Below are 22,133 nucleotides of genomic sequence, written 5' to 3' on the forward strand. Positions count from 1 at the left end.
AGTCAGCAGCAGCTTCTGTCTCTCCCCCAACTGCGACCCCCCCCCCCACCCGCAAGTCTCTGTCTTTGCCAGCCCACCCTTACCTTTTTTTTCATCCTCCTGTCACAAAATGATTCTAATTTTTGTGACGGGAGTTTGTTTTTTTTTAACTCACTAACCCTGCTCCTACCCACAACCCTAACCTTAACCATAACCGAACCCTACTCCTTCCCTAACCCTAAGCACCCCAACCCCCCTGCTTCACTTTTAATTAATGAATTAGAATAAATTTGTGCTCCCATGATGAAAATTTTGCACTTTTCATGACAATATGACAAACCAACAGATTAATGTATATTTCGTGCTGCTGAATCACAACATGCTGTGAGACTGGGTTGGTTGGTCTTTGTGCCACAAGTTGAAAAAGTCACAGCGACATTCTCTCATGACCCACAAAGAAAGAAAAAAGTATGTATGTAATTAAAAGTAAACAAATCTTTCTGTGTAAATATCTCATGTTACAATGTGGAGATCTGCGGCTTATATTCTGGAAATAATGGTATTCGTCAACTTTAAAATCAATTTGGGGCTGTAATATACACCATCAAATAATATAAAGAGGTTAGGACCAGTGGACCCTAGGACCAGTGGACCTTTCCCAGTCTCTCCACATTGTGGTCATTTTTTGCCCCTGAGAAGCAATAGCCATGTTATGGCTGCTCGGCTCTGTTATTTACACTCTTTGACGGCCTGACTGCCTCCTGCCTTTGTAGCCTCCCTCCATCAAATTCTGTATTTATTAAACAGCCCGACCACCTGTCTGTCTAACAGGAATGCATGCGCTGTCAGGGCCCAAAAACAACTGCTGCTTCTGCTGCCGCCAGGTTTTGACTCCATACTGAAGGAAAAAGAGAAGAAGGAGAGGCAGCTGAAGGTTAACCGCTGGCCTGCTGCGGTTTAAGGACTGCCTTACCGGACCGTGCAGCCTCCTGGTTCTCTCATTAAGCTGCTTCTCTTCCAAAATCTCTTGTTCCCCCTCATTCCACTGCAATGTGCCAGTGGGTTTTTGCCTGGAATACTGAAATAGCCTGTGTCTTGTTTTATTTGTCAGTGAGAATTCCCCCTCCAACCCACAGCTGGCTCAGGAATGTCCTGCGACTCTCATCTCAAGTCTCCGCTCACTTCATCACCTCCCTATCCCCCGCTCACTCTTTATTTTTCCTCTCACCCTGCCCTCCTTCTCTCCGCTCATATCTTTACCCTCATCCTGTCCCTGTCTTTTTGGGGACGGCAGATAGGAAGGTTCCACCATAAGGAGACGGGGCAGTCGGTGCCAAAGCTCACAAACTCTTCTCTGCAAACACAGTTGCCCTGGAGATAAGATCACATACGGCTACAATGGGTTTGTCGCCATGCTTCTTTTTATTATTTCTCTCAACGTGTGCATGTCTGGCTCTGTTTGCATTCATCCCACTGTCAGCTTCATTTTCTTACACATATGCCGCTTTTAAGCTTTTTATATTAAGATCAGACATAAACACTTTAAAAGTTCAAGTGCAGAAAGTGATGAATTGCAACAAAAAGGTGACTGGAACAAATGTTATACCCCCGTCACACTAGAGGCTGAGAGGCAGAATGAAAATTCGACACATATTCGAGAGGTGTCAAGGTCCATTTGCAGCCGTCAGATAGCATCCTGAGCGCAGTGCAAACAGTCGTGCACAGTTGTGCGGCCGCCCCGAATGTTTTGCTCATGTTCAAAACATTCAGCACGCACGCATTCGAAATGGAAAAATATCAAACGGCAATCGAAGTGCCGTCTGACTGCAGTCTGACTGCCAGAGGTGGGACAAAGTCACTGTCAAGTCATTCGCAAGTCATGAATGGGCAAGTCCTAAGTCACAAATCTCATCAAGTCTCAAGTCAGCTTGCAAACAATTGGTGGTCATTATCAATCAATCAATCAATCAATTTTTTTATATAGCGCCAAATCACAACAAACAGTTGCCCCAAGGCGCTTTATATTGTAAGGCAAGGCCATACAATAATTATGTAAAACCCCAACGGTCAAAACGACCCCCTGTAAGCAAGCACTTGGCTACAGTGGGAAGGAAAAACTCCCTTTTAACAGGAAGAAACCTCCAGCAGAACCAGGCTCAGGGAGGGGCAGTCTTCTGCTGGGACTGGTTGGGGCTGAGGGAGAGAACCAGGAAAAAGACATACTGTGGAGGGGAGCAGAGATCAATCACTAATGATTAAATGCAGAGTGGTGCATACAGAGCAAAAAGAGAAAGAAACAATGCATCATGGGAACCCCCCAGCAGTCTACGTCTATAGCAGCATAACTAAGGGATGGTTCAGGGTCACCTGATCCAGCCCTAACTATAAGCTTTAGCAAAAAGGAAAGTTTTAAGCCTAATCTTAAAAATAGAGAGGGTGTCTGTCTCCCTGATCTGAATTGGGAGCTGGTTCCACAGGAGAGGAGCCTGAAAGCTGAAGGCTCTGCCTCCCATTCTACTCTTACAAACCCTAGGAACTACAAGTAAGCCTGCAGTCTGAGAGCGAAGCGCTCTATTGGGGTGATATGGTACTACGAGGTCCCTAAGATAAGATGGGACCTGATTATTCAAAACCTTATAAGTAAGAAGAAGAATTTTAAATTCTATTCTAGAATTAACAGGAAGCCAATGAAGAGAGGCCAATATGGGTGAGATATGCTCTCTCCTTCTAGTCCCCGTTAGTACTCTAGCTGCAGCATTTTGAATTAACTGAAGGCTTTTTAGGGAACTTTTAGGACAACCTGATAATAATGAATTACAATAGTCCAACCTAGAGGAAATAAATGCATGAATTAGTTTTTCAGCATCACTCTGAGACAAGACCTTTCTGATTTTAGAGATATTGCGTAAATGCAAAAAAGCAGTCCTACATATTTGTTTAATATGCGCTTTGAATGACATATCCTGATCAAAAATGACTCCAAGATTTCTCACAGTATTACTAGAGGTCAGGGTAATGCCATCCAGAGTAAGGATCTGGTTAGACACCATGTTTCTAAGATTTGTGGGGCCAAGTACAATAACTTCAGTTTTATCTGAGTTTAAAAGCAGGAAATTAGAGGTCATCCATGACTTGAGATTTGTGACTTGCTGATTCATGACTTGAGAGTGAGTTGCTGGTGACTTCGTCCCACCTCTGCTGACTGCATTCAGGCTGGGGAAGTAACACACATCACGCTGATATTCCACTGTCATTATGGGGTGTTGTGATTAGAATTTTGAGGAAAAAAAATATTTATTCCATTTTGAAATAAGGTTGTAAAATAACAAAATGTGGAAAAAGTGAAGTGCTGTGAATACTTTCCAGATGTGATATATATATATATATATGAGAGGGAGAGAGAGACATGTATCACCTTTCTGTTGGTCACATGATGTTGTTTTGGGCCTTGGGTGACCTTCACATGTCAAACACAATGTCATAGCTGTTCAACTCAAACAGTTTGGAGCCCATATGGATTAATCATGGTGGAAGGGTTGTGTGTTCATTCAAGATACAGATGTTCAGTTTAGGACAGAACTGATAAAATGTCAAGAATACACGGAGCCATATGGTATCACTGAATCACAAAGAAGGAATTTGCATAACTGTGTCAAACATGTAGAGACTGAGTGTTGCCCTTCTTTATTTTTTAAAATTAACTTACAGAAATACCCGCTGGTTAGAATGCATAATGCGGAAAAAAACAAAACAAAACACATTATATTAGTCAAGGTTTCTTTTGTGGGTCATGATGTTTCAAAGTAATTTTTTTTTTTAATTTTCATTTTTATAGCACTAAATCACAACAAAGTTGCCCCAAGGCGCTTTACATAAGTATGGTCTAACTTTACCAACCCCCAGAGCAAGCACACAGGCGACAGTGGTAAGAAAAAACTCCCTCTGATGATTTGAGGAAGAAACCTCAAGCAGACCAGACTCAAAGGGGTGACCCTCTGCTTGAGCCATGCTACCGACACAAAAATATCTGCAAATCATAACAGTGACTGTGAAATTTGCAAAAATCAGAAATAAATCATAAAAAAAAAAAAAAAAAAAAGGTACCATAAAAATTGCCTTTTATATTTGTTGTGTCCAAAAAATTTGGACACACAAGTTTTAATTTATGTTGTTTTGCAGTTGTGTTAAGATATATTTTGTAAATTTTTATTATTTTATTATTTTATTTTTCATTTATTGTTTAATGTTCTGTATTGTATTGACTATATATTTTGATACAGTAGGTGGGGGAATATCCAGCTACTGATGAATGGGTATTATTGATGCAGTGAGATCAGAGATCACTGGTGTTCATCTTAGACCTGAACAAAAAAAGATTTTAGACTCCATATGTGAACTCCTGCTTGCTCCGAGGGACACGCCCACACACACAACCCTGAACCGTGTGAAGGTAAGGGGGCATGACAAGCAACAACTACATTCCATTTGAAGACGCAAGCACATAAAAATGTGATTTCTTTGAAACCTGGGAGGCTGTACGATTGTTTGGTACTACACCACCAGTATACTGTTGATGTGTCATTTTTGGAAACAAACTGTAATATCTGTACAACACATAGTGACCTTTGTGAGCTTTGTGAAAGTGTATAATATGACACTTTTAACTGTGTGTTTAATGGTATAAAAGAAACTATTCTCCAAGGCATATACACTGTGGAAAAAAATAACTACCCCAAAGACGTTTCACCAACCAGTCATCCAGCAGAATGTACCGTGAGATGTAAAGCTACAGGGTTTGCTGTAAATCATCCACAGGGAACTGCTGTGTGTTTAAATAAATGCTGCTGACATGTAGCAGGAGCGAGCGCCTGCTCCCTGCCAAACTACCTGCATGAAGGCAGCAGCTTACCTCAAAGGGGATCACTCATGGGGTTGATTCAAAGTAAGCTCAACTGTTATAAACTACAACCAAACCAGTGACCTTCTGCCTCAAATAATTTACGGCACAGGCCCATGTTCTTCAGTTTCCACTCTGCCCGAGGAACAAAGGCAGCATTATTCCTCACATGGGGAATGAAGCAGAAGCAGGTTTATCGATGGCGTCGGGTCAACGTGAAGGTTTCTCTCTGAATGTGCTTTTGAATAGAACTGTGTCTGGGGTAGGTTAGTCCATAGTGAGTTCCAGACCCATTTTTTAATGATAAAACATAATCATCCGAGATGTTATGGCTTCTGGAGAAAAGTCCACCTCGTGCTCTGCTGCTGTATCGTGCTGCATTATCACATAACAGTCACACCCACTGGTTCCACTCCTCCCTCATACTCTCACTCCCTTCTAAATACAGTTTTCTTACCAGAACTGACTTCTCACAATGATTAACATGGATTCTTCACAGAAGAATCAGTGAATGCACCCCAGCAGTGAATAAAGAGCACTTATGCATTTTGGACTCTGCACCGTGAAGCTATTGTTCAACCGTCTGTCTCTCAAACACAACCAGCAGAAGAGACAAACATGAGTAATTTGGTGTCTGATGCCTCATGAAATATACGGGTGATTCTTTAACTACGGGCACTATTGGCCTTGTAAATGTAATTTCCACCACACCATTGCCTTACAATATAAAGCGCCTTGGGGCAACTGTTTGTTGTGATTTGGCGCTATATACATGTGCTCTGATGTCGCTGTTTATCTCCATAGAAACTACCCAAACAATCTTTCATACAAATGTTTAAAGGGACATTACAGTGTTGTGGTGGAAATTACAGCAATAGTGTGGGACAACTACATTTTGTTTAAAAAAATCACAACAGTTGTATGACATTGAATACCCCAATTCTGTTTTGATTATTTTACTGATATTTTATTCAGCGATATTTTAAAACATTAGAAAAAAATGTTTCTTTACCATTCATTTTTATCATTGAAGATCAAAAGTCTGGATGTGGGACAAGCACAAAACGGCAATATTTGCATATAATGATGCTGAAAAAAGGTGAAAAAGTCATCATAGACTACTAGAACAAATTTCTTAACACACTTTCATTGTAAAGATAACTATAAAAGTGTGAAATTTCCCCTTTTTTCTATTTTTCATACAATATGATCAAAGGACATAAGTGCCCGTAGTCTAAGAATCACCCATACATCAGGCGCTGTACTTTCAGCATGATCTTCAGAGATTCATACGCGCTCTGTGCGTGAGTGAGTGCGTGCAGCAGCAGTACTGTGGAGGTGGACGCACTTGTTGATGCTGAAGCTAAAGTAAAACAGATGTAGTGGATGAGACATGCTGCGTGGCTGTGAGCTGATGTCATTCTCTGGGTCTGTTTTGCCGTGGTTTATCATCGTGCACACTCACACTGTTGTGAAAGGACCCAAAAAGAGAGGGGAGGAAAAAAGGAGGAAGTATTTTGTGCAACTGCAAAATACATTAATGTGGTAAGTGAGCGAGATGTGGCAGAGAAAACAGATGGGTGACAAATTCAGGCGGAGAGAGAGAGAGAGAGAGAGAACTCTAAGTAATTGCCTTTACACGTATTAATCATGATCATACCCATATTAGGCTTTCAATGATTTCTATAAACTGTTTTTCTGAGGCAGAATGTTCACACAACATACATCTGTAGTAGTAGCAATTCAATTTCAATGCGCCAAATCACAACAAAAGCCGTCTCAAGGTGCCTCACACAAAACAATTCACTATATAAAAATTAAATAATTAAAAATGAATAAAAAAAATTCAAATACATAAATAAAAACAGAAGTAAAAGAATAAAACAGATTAAAAAAAATCAAAACTACTCATAAGAAAGAGAATAAAAATGGGTTTTAAGTCTTGACTTAAAAATGTCCACGGAGTCCGACTGCCTCACAGTCGCAGGAAGACTGTTCCACGGGGTGGGTGCATGATGAGAAAAAGCTCTTTGACCCGCTGACTTCTTCTTCACCCTGGGAGCACAGTGAAGTCCTGCATCCTGCGACCACAAAGCCCGGGCCGGCACATAAGGTTCCACCAGATCAGCCAGATAAGATGGTGCCAGTCCATGAACAACTTAATAACAAAACCTTAAAATCTGCGCTCACAGAGACAGGGAGCCAGTGTAAGGATACCAAAATGGGTGTGATATGTTCAGACCTTCTGCTACGTGTCAAAAGTCTGGCGGCAGCGTTCTGAACCATTATAATATAGTAATAAGTCCAATATAGACCCTGAGGCCTATTGATGATGGCGCTTATCTCTGGATTCTGTAGCATGATGCACATGAGTGTCTACGACTCCCCTTAGACCCGACACCAGCCCACTGAAGGTTACCTCTTCAGCCAAGGCCGGTATCTACTTAAGCTATGGTCACATTAGCTACAAGCATCACCACATGAAACAAACTGCCATTCATTTCAATCAAAGTGGGTGTTTTGCAGTGGCAAGGGACAACAGTCACTCTGCCTCCAGCTAAGCGAGGACAAAATAGACCTGAAGTCTATTTTATGCAAATACTGAGCAATGTGACACGGCAACTGCCAATCCGAGTGAATAGGCATCTTAACATCAGCTGGTTGCTTGCGCAAACAAAATAATCCAAGATGGCTGTATTGGCTCAGAAACAGCTGTATTTCTATACTAATTTGTTTCTCGTATATTTTGCAAAAGTTAGCAAGAAATAAACACTTCTAAATCTAAAAAAAAAAAAAAAAAACTTTTTGTAACCAGATTACAGCTCTGAGGTGATTTACAAGAAATCTTACAGCGATGTAGTGCGCATGCCCCAATAACACCCATCAATCAACAAAGCCAAATGCAAGTGGCTGTCTTTTGTAGCTAATGTGACCGTAGCTTTACAGCTGGGTGGAGTGACACCCTGCAAATTATATGAGTTGTCCAGTAACACATACAGGTAGCATGACCAGGAAACAAACCCATATTGGTCTCTCGTACTGATAGCTACCATTTTAGTAGTCCAAATTTGGTGGACAAGTTGTAATTTATCATGTTAATGACTAATTATGTGTTGTAATTTGTGTCAGAAATATACATACAGCACACGTAACATATGGTTGAATGCAACTGAGCAAGTTTCACTAAACAGCTCAGTGGTTAGGGAGTTGGGCTACCAATATGTAGACCTGGGTTCAATTTCTGCTCACACTCACTACCTGTCTGTGTCCATAATCTTATACACTAATACTGGCTCCCAGCGGTAAATGGGTATCAAATTTAAATGGGGAAGTAACCTAATTTGGACTGGAGCCCCATCCAGGGGATATCACAGACTCACCCGATACACTTTATGGAATCTATCGATAACCATGGACACTAACGGACCTCAAGATCTATATAAAGGACTTTCTTCTGTGTTGATAGCCATCAATGAACTTGACTGCTCTTCTTAGCAGACTTTGATTGTCCCATTGGAACAACAAATTGTCCCCAACTTTCAACCACTGAAGTTTTGCTGAAAAATTCTGAGGTAGCCAGACTTTTTAATTAATTCGTCCAATTTGTGCAACATACCACTTCCCCTGGCAGCCAAATGATAAAGGTGAAAGTCTGCATATTGACAATTTGATGTTAATTTAACACACTGTGTTAGCTGCAATAACAAAAATGTTCTCCATGGCAAAATAGATACGGTGCTAACTAAATAACATTTTAATAAATTACATGGTTCAGGATGAAGAAAATATGACAAAATTAAACAAAAAATCAGTTTACTGAGATTACGTCTTGAGTTTGTTAATTGGCATGGTCAATCCTATTTGTTTTGTATGTCCTTGACCCTGAATTTGCTGCAGTCAATCCTAGTGGTCTACATATGACCTTGAGTGGAGAACAAGATATCCAACAAGGTTTCAGGCTGGCTAATCCATATCAGCAAAACATGTACACACAAAGGCTTGTCAAGGACAAAAACGGCATGTCTGCCTTGAGTGAAATAATGTTTAGTCTGAGCTTTGCATATTTTAAAGTTCGCAAATGTGAGATTTGGGTATAGAGGAGGACAAATAGTGTTCTACCCAAAAATGTACCACTTCAAGAAAAGCACAGGATTTCTGTACATGAACTTAAATTTTCTTAAAAAAAAAACTTGCTAATGAGCTACATCAGTCCTGTCATGAAGTATGAAAGTCATCCAAGTGAGTGTGCAAGAATCATTCGAATAGTTTAATATGATGACACGAGGGGTGATTGAAAAGTTTTGAGCCTGACCCACAAAACGTAGGGTGTGGTTCTCCATCTTTTGCATTCTGACAACCCATCATTTTTTGAGAATGATGCAAAGTTTTGACTCACTGGGTGCAATGTTGAGAATTGAAAAAATAGAGAACCACGTCTTACTTTTTCTAAAACCAAAAAACACTTTTTCATTTTCAGAGATATTCTGTGCTATGCACTTGAGGTTTCAATAATTCTGATAAGCAGCTGTCCCATTAATCTAGTCCAAAGCAGCAAAATATAACAAAGAGCAGTTGAGTTAGTTCATACAGAAATGAACACTGTGTCAAGTGAGGTAGGTGATGGTCTAGTGGTTAAAACATTGGGCTTGAGACCAGAGGATCCTTGGTTCAAATCCCAGCCTGACTGGAAAATCACTAAGGGCTCTTGGGCAAGGTTAATCCCCTAGTTTCTCCTGGTGTGTAGTGAGCACCTTGTATGACAGCACCCTGACATCGGGGGTGTAAAGCGCTTTGAGTGCCTAATGTACATGAAAAAGCGCTATATAAATGCAGTCCATTTACCATTTAAGATAAGGATGTCATACAGTTTTGGTGGGTGGGACAATTTTTCTTCATTTGTCTTGATCATGTCTCTTCCTTGTTTTCTTCAGTGTGCCGCTGTTCCACAAATCACAGTCAAATCTTTCAAATTGTGCAGGACTTGCACACATAGAAGTTGAAACAGGGTCGTCGCTGTTCGACCCCATTGTCAGGGGCCCACGGGCACCCTGGGACACATCAGCTGAGGATCAGATTGCTTTTGTTGGGCCGGGTCCAGGTCCACTCTGTTCCTATTGACTTTAAAGCGTGATGTCAAAGTGTGTTAGTGAAGATGAGAGGTGAGTGTGATCCACAGGGGCCACAGTGCGCTGTCAGGACACCGTGTTGTCTTAGCAGGTAACGCAGTCATGCAGCACTGACAAAACATTCACAGACAGTTGAGATGAGCCAAACGTCAAAGGTGTGAGGAACAATAAACAAGTGGGTGAAGATGGGAAAAAAAAAGCAGAGGTTAAAAAGAATGAAAATGATGATTTTGCAGCAGAGGAGAAAAGACTGTGTTAAGATGGATATCATATGTGGAATTTAATTAGGGTGTAACGACACAACACTTTGGAGAACACAATCAGGCCGTTGTGCTGTGAAAAGGAGCTATGACCAGGGCCTGTTAACCCCCAAAACGAGAATCAGCTGCAAATCGTGACTTATCCGCAAACCGTTAGTTGAATTAATTTTGGTGAGTGGGACAGATTTTCCCATTGTCCCCGAGAAGATGCCATTACAGTATTTCAAACATTTTAAAACACTGAATTGCTTTTTCAAGCAACTGTTGCATTTACTTGTTTTGAGCATTTAAAGACAGTAAATTATTTTGTAAATCATCTGTTTCAATTAGTGTTTTCAGAATACAAAAGGTGGATCATTTTCAAAGGAAATTTTCAGGGGTCTTCATGCATTTTTCAAGCAGACAATGTAAAACTAGATTCTACACACATTACAAAGGCATGGCTGCAGAATAAGAGGGTCTGGGTACTGGACTGGTTTGCCCGCAGACCTGACCGTTCCCCAATAGAAAATGTGTGGAGAATTTTGAAATGAAAAAAAATGAATGGGGAAAAATGTGACACATTTCATCACTTGTACAGTTTATCTGGAAAGTATTTACAGTGCTTCACCTTTTCCACATTTTGTGATGTTACAGCCTTATTCCAAAATGGATAAATTCTTTTTTTTTTCTCAAAATTATCCACACAATAACCCATAATGACAATGTAAAAAAAAAAGTGTTTTTGTTTGTTTGTTTTTTTAGATTTTTGCAATTTTTTAAAAATACAAAACTAAGAAGTCCCATGTACATAAGTATTCACAGCCTTTGCCATGAAGCACAAACTTGAGCTCAGATACATCCTGTTTACACTGACCATCCTTGAGATGTTTCTACAGTTTAATTTGAGTCCACCTGGGGTAAATTCAGTTGACTGGAGATGATTTGGAAACACACACCAGTCTACAGGTTACAGAAACATTTTTGCTGCTTTGAAGGTCCCATTGAGCACAGTGGCCTCCATCATCAGTGGAGGAGGACTTTCATCGGGGAGGTGACCAAGAACCTGATGGTCACTCTCTGTCAGAGCGCCAGCATTCCTGTGTGGAGAGAGGAGAACCTTCCAGAAGGACAACCATTTCTGGAGCAATCCACCAATCAGGCCTGCATGATAGAGTGGCCCGATAGAAGCCATTCCTTAATAAAAGGCACATGGCAGCTCACCTGGAGTTTGCCAAAAGGCACTTGAAGGACTCTCAGACCATGAGAAGTAAATTTCTCTGGTCTGATGAGACAAAGATTAATCTCTTTGGTGTGAATGCCAGGCATCATCTTTGGAGGAAACCAGGCACCATCCCTACAGTGAAGCGTGGTGGTGGCAGCATCATGCTGTGGGGATGTTTTTCAGCAGCAGGAACTGAGAGACTAGTCAGGATTCAGGGAAAGATGAATGTAGCAATGTACAGAGACATCCTGGTTGAAAACCTGCTCCAGAGCACTCTTGACCTCAGAATGGGGCGACGGTTCATCTTTCTGCGGGACAATGACCCTAAGCACACAGAAGATACCAAGATATCAATCGAGTGGCTTCAGGACAACTCTGTGAATGTCCTTGAGTGGTCCAGCCAGACCCCAGAGCTGAATCTGATTGAACATCTCTGGAGAGATCTGAAAGTGGCTGTGCACTGATGCTCCCCATCAAAAACCTGATGGAGCTTGAGAGGTGCTGCAAAGAGGAATGAGCAAAACTGCCCCAAAATAGGTGCACCAAGCTTGTGGCATCATATTCAAGAAGATTTGAGGCTGCAATTGCTGCTAAAGGTGCATCAAAGTATTGAACAAAGAGTGTGAATACTTATGTACGAGGTCTGTCCATAAAGTAACGGTCCTTTTTATTTTTTTGTAAAAAACTATATGGATTTCATTCATATGTTTTTACGTCAGACATGCTTGAACCCTCGTGCGCATGCGTGAGTTTTTCCACGCCTGTCTGTGACGTCATTCGCCTGTGAGCACGCCTTGTGGAAGGAGTGGTCCCGCCCCCTCGTCGGATTTTCATTGTCTGGAAATGGCGGAATGAAAAGGACTTTTTTTCCCATCAGAATTTTTTCAGAAGCTGTTAGAGACTGGCACCTGGAAACCATTCGAAAAATTTATCTGGCTTTCGGTGAAAATTTTACGGGCTTCACAGAGAATAAGGACTTTTAACTACAGGTTTAAGGACCCCTTTAAGGACGGTTGGTGCGCCGCGCTGCGAGCTGCGACGACGCAGCACAAACCACTGGATCATTTCTAAGCTGATGGCTCTGTGGATACGAGACCGTCGTGTGCTCTTTCTCTGGTTATCACAAGACCTGGACATCAGCCATTTTCCGGCAGATTTCACTTTTAACAAGAGATTTTGTCATGGAAAGCCATGCGGAGGCTTCGCGCGTCACGACCGATTCGCTGATGAAGCGAGACAAAGGAACACCTCCGTTTCGGAGTGTTAGAGGACAAGTTGGGACATGTCTATCTGGGCTTTCAGTGCTTACCAGTCGAGTGAGTCTAAAAGGGGAAAACATGAAATTACTCCATTTTGGAATGAGACTGTAACATAACAAAATGTGGAAAAAGTCGATGTCTTGCAATGTCAGTGTCAAGATGTCTTTTTAAGTATTTTGAGAACGAATGACAACTTTAAGAAGTGGTTAATACTTCAGCATCAGGACTTTTTTTCTAGAACATGTTGCAGACCTGAAATAGCAAAATAAAATGAAGTCGACCACACAAAACTTGAAATATGTTGGGTTCATGCTGTCTGCAATAAATCAGAAGTCAAGTTAAATTAAGAATCACTCTTCATTTTTATTTATTTATTATTTTGCATATCGTCCCAATTTTTTCTGATTTTGGGTTGTAGTTAGTTCATGTGGCACTCACAGCATTTTGAAGCAAAAAAATAATTTTCTGAATAAAACGCTTTATTTGCCTTAAAGTTTCAAAAATCCTAGTTTTTTACCATCACTATGATTGGAATATTTTGGGAACCTTCTGACTGCACCAGTGGTCTGTCTGTACACAGTTCAGCTATTTGATAAGAGCTACAGTAGGACAGAGGTGGAACAGGTTGGGAGGGGATGATGGAAGGTCAGGGGTCACCACGCAGGAGGCAAAACATCCTCTCTGGTACTCTCAAAAATCACATCCCCACTGTGTGTGCAGCCAGACCTGAACATCCTCTTCTCGATCCAAACACAGCAAGTCTTTTCCCGACACGCCCACTCTGCAGCAAATAACATGACACCAACGCTTCAGGTGGAAAAATGGTTGGATTGTAAAGTGGAGAAAAGGGCAGCTGTTCAAATCTTTTACCACATTTACACATGCAGCAAATGAAAAACAAATTATAGGGGGAAGCACAGACGGGTTTTTTGGTGGAAATAGTTTTTCTTTTTTTAATTGCCGTTATATTAAAACAATAACTGCACAAGAATCAACACACTGATTTCTTACTTTTTCTTAATTTTACAGATTTTCTTTATTATTTTTTAGTTCTTATCTGTTCTTATTGAACAGAACGTGAACTTTTTGCATGCAGACTGCAGGCACTGTCAATCAGGTGGAGGCTGCCGGAGGATCTTACACGTGTGTTTAGTGTTTGAGGTGACGATGTCTCATACACAGAGAAAGGGGTACTGACCCTGCCTCTGTCAACGCATCCATGTCTGTTGTCTCCGCTTGGGCATGGAGAGGCATGTCGCAACTCCACAGGCTTTTAGCACTCACCTGCTAACACAACACGGCAACAATACACACTCATTCTTTAAAATACCGCGTTCCATTTCAAAGTCTTTTCTGTGACAAGTTAAATGTTGGAGAAAATAAGTGCAGACTCTGTAAAACACTTAAAGCCAGCTTACAAAATGTCATTAAAATGAAATAATTACATAATTAACCAAACATGTCCTTATCCTCCTGACTACCAGGACACACACATACATATATATATGTATGTATGTATATGTGTGTGTGTGTGTGTGTGTGTGTGTGTGTGTGTGTGTGTGTCCTGGTAGTCAGGGGGCTATGAAAAGATAAGTTCACTGAGTTTGAGAGAAAATAGATGGCTTATCATGACCACATATCGCAAATATCATTTATCAGATGTGCTTTTGCTGACACTCGGTTTTGAGGTGTTTTCAAATGATTCCCTTTTTCATTTCGAGATATAGTGTCAAAAATTACTTTTACACATTTTATGACAACAAATGACAGGCATCAGAGGTCTGATACATATACTCTACTCACCCTACACACCATCATATAAATGTACAAGCAAATGTACATATGTCTGTAATGGTGTTTTTGACTTCTGTGTGACTTTTGAAATAATTAAACAATTGTACGTTGAAGTATGAAGTAATTCATACCGGTGGATAAAAATACACTGCTGAGCGATGCATGCTTTAGATAATCCATCTATGCTACTTGGTTGTTGAGATATACACAAAAGGTGGTTTTTGGATCATGTTTTCCATGACCTTTAAACAAACCCCTCCAGAATCTAATCACCTTTAGATATCTATCCAAGGAATAATCCCACCAAGTATGAATGAAATCTGCCCACACACAACAATACCCTGCTTTCACCGCTTTCACATAGTAATTAAAACATTCAGGCTTCATTCCAGAGGTGGAAAAACTCCGGCTTCAGTGACTAAAAGTCCTGCCACATATTTCTTCTATCCACCAACTAAACCAGCTGATTTTTTTCACCTCTGCTCCTTTCTACTATAATTTGAAGCAGAAGAGTGAGAAGGCACATGGGAGTCTCTCACTGAAAATTCATGTTTTCTTTTCAACAGTCTTTCTTTGTGTTTACCCGTATGACTGGTGAGGCAACGTGCAAAAGTTGCAATCGACCCTTCCCAAAAGGTTCCCAAAGGTCATACTCATATTGGAAGACAAAAGCAAGATAAAAGCTTACAGCTGGCAGCTTTGGTGGAGTTTCATGTTCACAAAATTTTACACAATTGAATTTTGTGTAGTTTTAGGATGACTAAATAAGCAGACAAACGATCTATCCATACCGCTCAAAAGTAACATCTATCTGTCACAGTCAATGGTAAGATGGGGTCCCCTTTGCCTTCTCCACTCGCTGAGGTCCTCAACACTGATATAATCCATGTGCTGGATCATGTACAGAGAAATGTGTCACATGGCCAACATGTAATAGCGGACACTACCTCACGATGCAAGTGATACTTCTCATCTGAGTTTCACTAAGTAAGTGCTCGTTAGACACAAACTTATTCCAGATGTATCCAAGGATCAATCCAAAGAGACCCACTACCAAAAACATCCAGCTGTTGCTTTCAGACACTGAATCCTTGTCTCACAACCATAAAGACAGGAAGCACCAGGACTCAAAAGACTTGGACCTTTGTTATCCTGCAGAAATGTTGGCATCACTGAATATCTCTATCCAGCAACTTCATGAAGCCATAACCTCTCCCTTGGCGTATCTCCATCTCAAAGGGTGAGAACCCAGAGACCTGAATGATGCATTTCTGATGACTGAGTCAAGGAAGTCATTGAAGGTTGTAGTCTTGATCCAGGACAATCACAAACCCAGAAGCTCCAACTCTTGAGTGGTTGCCATCCATCCTGGAGCAGTTCTGCAGTGTTGTAAATGTAGTATTGAGTATTGCACAGCATGTGCACATCCTCCCAGCGTTAACTTTGAGTTGCTGAAATAGTGGAGACAGAACCTACAGAAATCTCTACTTCCACATGGTAGGAGCTGTTACAAATCCAAGAAAATGGATGGAAAAACTGTAGGAGAACTCAGCCACTGAGTGAGCCCGGCTTAGGTCAGGTCTCTTGGCTCTGAGGATCGTCATATCCACCGTATCCTGATTGGCAAACACCCAGTCACACCACACGTCCATTTTCAGAGCATCTATCTGCTGCATCCTGATGATACATGGGCTTCCACTTGACCTTTTCCACCTGGTGGGCTCCTCGACACACTGAAGGCACCTGTGTGCTGGATCATACTCAATGAAGTGTGTCATGTGATCATAATATCAGAGACGATATTCCCTCACAATACAATAGTATGCCTCATGTGATTCTAACTAACCGTAACGCATCATTATTGTGGTACCCAAGGATCCAGACATTGCTTTAGGGCATCATACAATTGTACATTTCCTGTGTAAAACTGTGCATGAACACCATCATCGGTGAAGAAGAAGAAAAGAACTCAAGGTTTAAAAGTAATTCAGTAGAATTGTAACTATGTGTTATAATCACTGCGTCATGTCAAGCAGACACTCTGCTTTTTAGGAACTGGACCTCAAACTTCATCACTTAAATCTGAAATATGTTGAATAGCACATTTGTTGTATTGGACAAACCACGAACATTCAGTTCTGAAAAAGGTTTTGGAAAATACAGCAGTGTTCAGAATATAGTAGTGCTATGTGACTAAAAGATTAATCCAGGTTTTGAGTATAAGCATTCATGATATGCACACTCTTAAGGCTATGAAATTGGGCTATTAGTAAAAAAAAAAGTAGAAAAGGGGGTGTTCACAATAATAGTAGTGTGGCATTCAGTCAGTGAGTTAGTCAATTTTGTGGAACAAACAGGTGTGAATCAGGTGTCCCCTATTTAAGGATAAAGCCAGCACCTGTTGAACATGCTTTTCTCTTTGAAAGCCTGAGGAAAATGGGACATTCAAGACATTGTTCAGAAGAACAGCGTAGTTTGATTAAAAAGTTGATTGGAGAGGGGAAAACCTATACGCAGGTGCAAAAAATTATAGGCTGTTCATCTACAATGATCTCCAATGCTTTAAAATGGACAAAAAAAAAAAAAAAAAAAAACAGAGACGCGTGGAAGAAAATGGAAAACAACCATCAAAATGGATAGAAGAATAACCAGAATGGCAAAGGCTCACCCATTGATCAGCTCCACGATGATCAAAGACAGTCTGGAGTTACCTGGAGTTACCTGTAAGTGCTGTGACAGTTAGAAGACGCCTGTGTGAAGCTAATTTATTTGCAAGAATCCCCCGCAAAGTCCCTCTGTTAAATAAAAGACGTGCAGAAGAGGTTACAATTTGCCAAAGAACACATCAACTGGCCTAAAGAGAAATGGAGGAATATTTTGTGGACTGATGAGAGTAAAATTGTTCTTTTTGGGTCCAAGGGCCACAGACAGTTTGTGAGACGACCCCCAAACTCTGAATTCAAGCCACAGTGAAGACAGTGAAGCATGGTGATGCAAGCATCATGATATGGGCATGTTTCTCCTACTATGATGTTGGGCATATATATCGCATACCAGGTATCATGGATCAGTTTGGATATGTCAAAATACTTGAAGAGGTCATGTTGCCTTATGCTGAAGAGGACATGCCCTTGAAATGGTGTTTCAACAAGACAATGACCCCAAGTACACTAGTAAATGAGCAAAATCTTAAAAAATTAATGCCTCGAAGATGTGATTCACGGGATTGCTAAAAAAGCAGTTTGAACATAATAGTTCTGAGTTTGTAGCGTCAACAGCAGATGCTACTATTATTGTGAACACCCCCTTTTCTACTTTTTTTTTTTACTAATAGCCCGATTTCATAGCCTTAAGAGTGTGCATATCATGAATGCTTGGTCTTGTTGGATTTGTGAGAATCTACTGGTACCTTGTTTCCCATGTAACAATAAGAAATATACTCAAACCTGGATTAATTTTTTTAATCACATACCACTACTATTGTTCTGAACACTACTGTACCTCAAAGGCATTCTTCATGTGCATGTTATAACACAAACCATGATAAGCTCTGTTCCAATGTTTTTGGGATGTCACTTGCAGCAAATTTCAGCGTTTGTGGTCTCAGAAATTGTGAACCTTCCCAGGAAAAATCTCAACACAAAACAGGAAGTAAAGCCAGGAGAAGTGTGGTAGGTACAGTTTGTTAAATAAAATGCTCATTACAATTTTGACCCCTAATCACCAAAATTCCCCTTTATGGAAAAGTGTCTAACTTTAATATGAAAGCCAATACAACATATCAACACTTAAACAGGAAACAAATATTGGAAATACTAAGACAGATCCTTCAAAATAAAAGTCTGTTGCTTTGATCCATGCAAAGTTCTTCCAAAATGTAAAATGCCCTGTTCATAAAATAGCACAACACCTACATATCATGTACATCTATCAACTATGTATTCCATGCCTTCTTCCCCCCTTTCTCTCGGCATGTGTGATACTGCGTGTTTTTATCAACTGGTGAAGCTAATATTAGCTAACATAGTAGCTATTGCTAATAGGCCTGTCACACCTTGGTGATTTAGCCAACATATGCCAATGTATCAAAATGCTGCCAATATGCCATTGTACAGAAGCTGACATCCAGTAGGTTCTGTGGTCGTCCAGAACACATCAGTACATCTTCATACGTCAATATATGTTGGAGATAAGTTCAATATAAGGTACACATAGTTTAGGTTAGAAATAAGGGGTATGCAAGACATTATCTCGACATATTTCAACTTATGGGTAGCTTACAAGTAACGTGTGTCAACTAGGGTTGGGTATCGGGAACCGGTTCTTTTCGAGAATTGTTAAGAAATGATTCAATTAACATCAATAGCCTTTTTGCTTAATGATTCCCTTATCGGCCCTTCAGAGCGGCCGTTGTTTTTGAGGGTGTTTGTTGGGAAAATGATCATTTCTCTGCGTTGATTGCAGCCCCTGCAGTGGGTCTGTAAACAACCGCTTCTGCAGTGTGGCTCTGCTTTGAAGCTTGAAGCAATGAAGCAGTGCTCTGACCTGTTGCTTCGTTGGTTCTTTGCTTCACTGCTTTTCAGAAGCAGCAAATCAGTTTCTTAACCCCTCTCAAAGCCATTATAATATGTCAGTCGTGAGTCACTTTTGTGCTGATTAAAGTCACTAATTGGGACTCTTGTCTTGTTGCGAGAAAGAAAAGAGAATCATCCTCCGTTCTGTTCGCACAGCTCCAAGTGCTGCGCAGCTCTCTGCTGAGTCAAGTTAGAGTCCGGTCGCAAAAGCGAATCGCCCTATAAATTAAATGACACCTCTTTCCAAACGTTGTAATACAAAGTGCAATCAACCAAAACGTTTTATTTTTCCTGCCAAAATGAGACATCCTGCGCTGACGTGCAGCAGCCGGCTGAGCTCAGTGCAGAGGTATGGAGAGACATTCATGCCAAAATGTGTGAAAGGAAATGCTTTTTACAAAAACTACAGATTTTGTTTGTTTCAATATATCCCAGAGATGAAGGATCCACCATGTAGATTTTATTTAACTCCGGAGTTTAAGGATCCAGCGACCAATTTCATATTTATTTACTTTAAGACTCAATAAAACGTTGTTGACATAGAAACCCTGTAAAGCCTATTGGTACACAGAAAATTCAGAAGAGGTATCGATAAGGGAATCGATAAGGAAGTGGATCAATAAGTGGAATCGATAATGGCATTGATAGATAAAATCTTATCAATACCCATCCCTAGTGTCAACAATTGCGTAACTTACCTACAACTTATGGCCTGGGTATGCGTGACATATAAGCCATACGCTGGCATGTGTTGAAAACATTGTGCATGCACAAAATTTTTTGACGTATACCAGCGTGCTTCAACGTACTCTTAACTTATACAAAACTTACCCATAACTTATTAGATGTACACCAGCACATACAGTGTATTTTTAATACGTCAGCATATGCAGGCTAAGCCACCTTGATACCTGCACAAATTTGAACCCCGCACTGGCACGCAATCTTACGTGTCAATGAGTAAACCTGTCGTAAACTGTTGTAAACTGTGGGAGGCTGCATGCCAGTGTGCAAAGAAAACTTTGAAATATTCAAAATTTCTGGCAAGCATAAATTTCATGCTACTAGCGTAAACTAGTTGTTAACATTGTACGACCTATTGGCAAACACTGTGTGTCACTGTGTCATTGCGCACAGGGCCTCGCACAGTTTACAACTGTTTACGACAAGCTTATGGCACGCAAGACTGTGAGCCAGTGCGGGGATCAAATTCATGCAAGTGTCAAGGTGGCTTAAGTCGTCAAGGTGTGACAGGGCCATGAGAACAATGACGGCGTGCTGCAAACCCAGCAGTAAATGAAAACACTAATGTAACTTCTGCCCCATGTGCCCTCTTCCATTAGGTCTCTTTGGTGGACCAATTTTTTTTTAACATTCTGAGTCCAATTAATTTCCCGACTTGCTGGCACTGTGCAGAAACTAGAACACATTTACTTCAGGTGTGATGTCATTCCCAGTCATGATTTACAACTTCTGAAGTCAATGGAAGTCGGCATTATGTTTTATTTAACTAGAATAAGTAGATTTTACTCCAAACTTTTTATATATATATATATATATATATATATATATATTTTTTTTTTTTTTTTTTTTTCTTCAAATAAATGTTATATAATTAAGGACACATTTATATTGAATATATTTTACATTATTTAAAAACTACAGGACCACAGAATCATTACAAGCAAAGAAGAGACTGATCTTAAACTGTTTGTTGATTTCCTGCAGGAATTTGTTCACTGGAGACGAAGTCAAAGCCCAAACATTCGGCAACACCCCAGTGAGTTTCCTTCATTTACTTTCTGGACAGCGTGGTTTATCATCACACAATGATAACATTTCTGGCAATGCTCCTGGAAGACGGCATGCACACACGCGCACGCTTTCATTCAACTGGCAGATGAATCCAGATGCTTCCTAAACGGATGAAAGGCGCTGAAGTTCCTCACAGGCGTGTGCGAGGGCTCAACCCAAAGCTGGAAACAGACCAGGAACTGCCCAGGCCCCTGTGCCATTTCCTCCTCGCGAGTCCCTCAAGGCGCTGTTGTGTGACTTATCTCTCCAGGAAGTACTGGACACGTGGGGAGGACAAGTGGTCTGACATCCTTATCATCAAATACAGTAAAAGTACAAAAAAAAGATGTTTTCCAGTGTATTCTCTGCTGGATCAGACTTTTTCTGTAACATCATTCAAAAGACAAACAACTTCTCAATTTGGCTTTCAGGCTGACAGCGAGGTATATGAAAGATAGGCTGTTCTTTCATCACAGATCACTGATTTACCCCCTATAAATACCAGGGCGTGATTAAATCTGTCACTCCAGCTCTGTGCTGAGTTTGTGGTCTGGACTTTGGCTTGCGCGTCTCAGGCGTACATCAAACAGCAACTTACTTAGAAAGCCACCGTGGCTTCAGGTGCACCGTCAGCCACCCACGCTTTTCACTATTCCATGTGATTAATATAATGTCACAAAGTCACAACCTCTCGGAATGTTACAAAAAGTCAAAGCTGGGTGGGGTTTTCACCTTAATACAAGACTGTAACAATTATCTACCTCAGCTTGTATACAAGGGCCCATTGTTTGGCGCACAACTCCCCGGACTGCTGATGGAACTGAGGCTTGGCGAGAAGAGAGAGGGACCTAGTTGAGGTGTAGCGGGAGCCCTTTGCTGAATTGCAGGCTTTGTTCGCTGACAGATCCTGGGATTTTGATCATACAGCTGAAAAGGTTGTGGCTCAAAGCTTTGGGTTTAGCCTGTCATACACATGTGAAAGCATGTTTAACCTTGATGTGATTGCATCAGAATTTTGGCTCTCTGTTGGGACTGTTTACACAGAGACTGCTACCTGCTGCTTTGGACTTGAATTAACAGTCTTTTTCAAGACTTTTTTACTTTTTTACCTTTTTACTTTTTTTTTTTTACTTTTTTACTCTGCTCCAACGCCTAAGGAAGACCTCTAACGGTCGAAACATCGCGACGGAGCACTTTTATCAGCTAACTTTCATCAGCGTTGGCAAGCTAACGCTTTCGTTTTTAT

At 40.8% G+C, this 22,133-nt stretch overlaps 1 long non-coding RNA gene across 1 annotated transcript; it reads right to left on the reverse strand.

Annotated features, from left to right (window-relative positions):
* Positions 1-285: 285 nt before the first annotated feature.
* LOC117527853 lies at positions 286-19,978 on the reverse strand. Its single transcript, XR_004565620.1, has 5 exons — positions 19,879-19,978; positions 19,788-19,791; positions 7,278-7,284; positions 1,344-1,350; positions 286-296 (listed from the first exon to the last, which is right to left on the reverse strand). It is a non-coding gene; the product is annotated as an uncharacterized LOC117527853 (long non-coding RNA).
* Between the last annotated feature and the right edge of the window lie 2,155 nt (positions 19,979-22,133).

This window comes from Thalassophryne amazonica, chromosome 16 (assembly GCF_902500255.1).
Source record: "Thalassophryne amazonica chromosome 16, fThaAma1.1, whole genome shotgun sequence".
NCBI lineage: Eukaryota > Metazoa > Chordata > Actinopteri > Batrachoidiformes > Batrachoididae > Thalassophryne > Thalassophryne amazonica.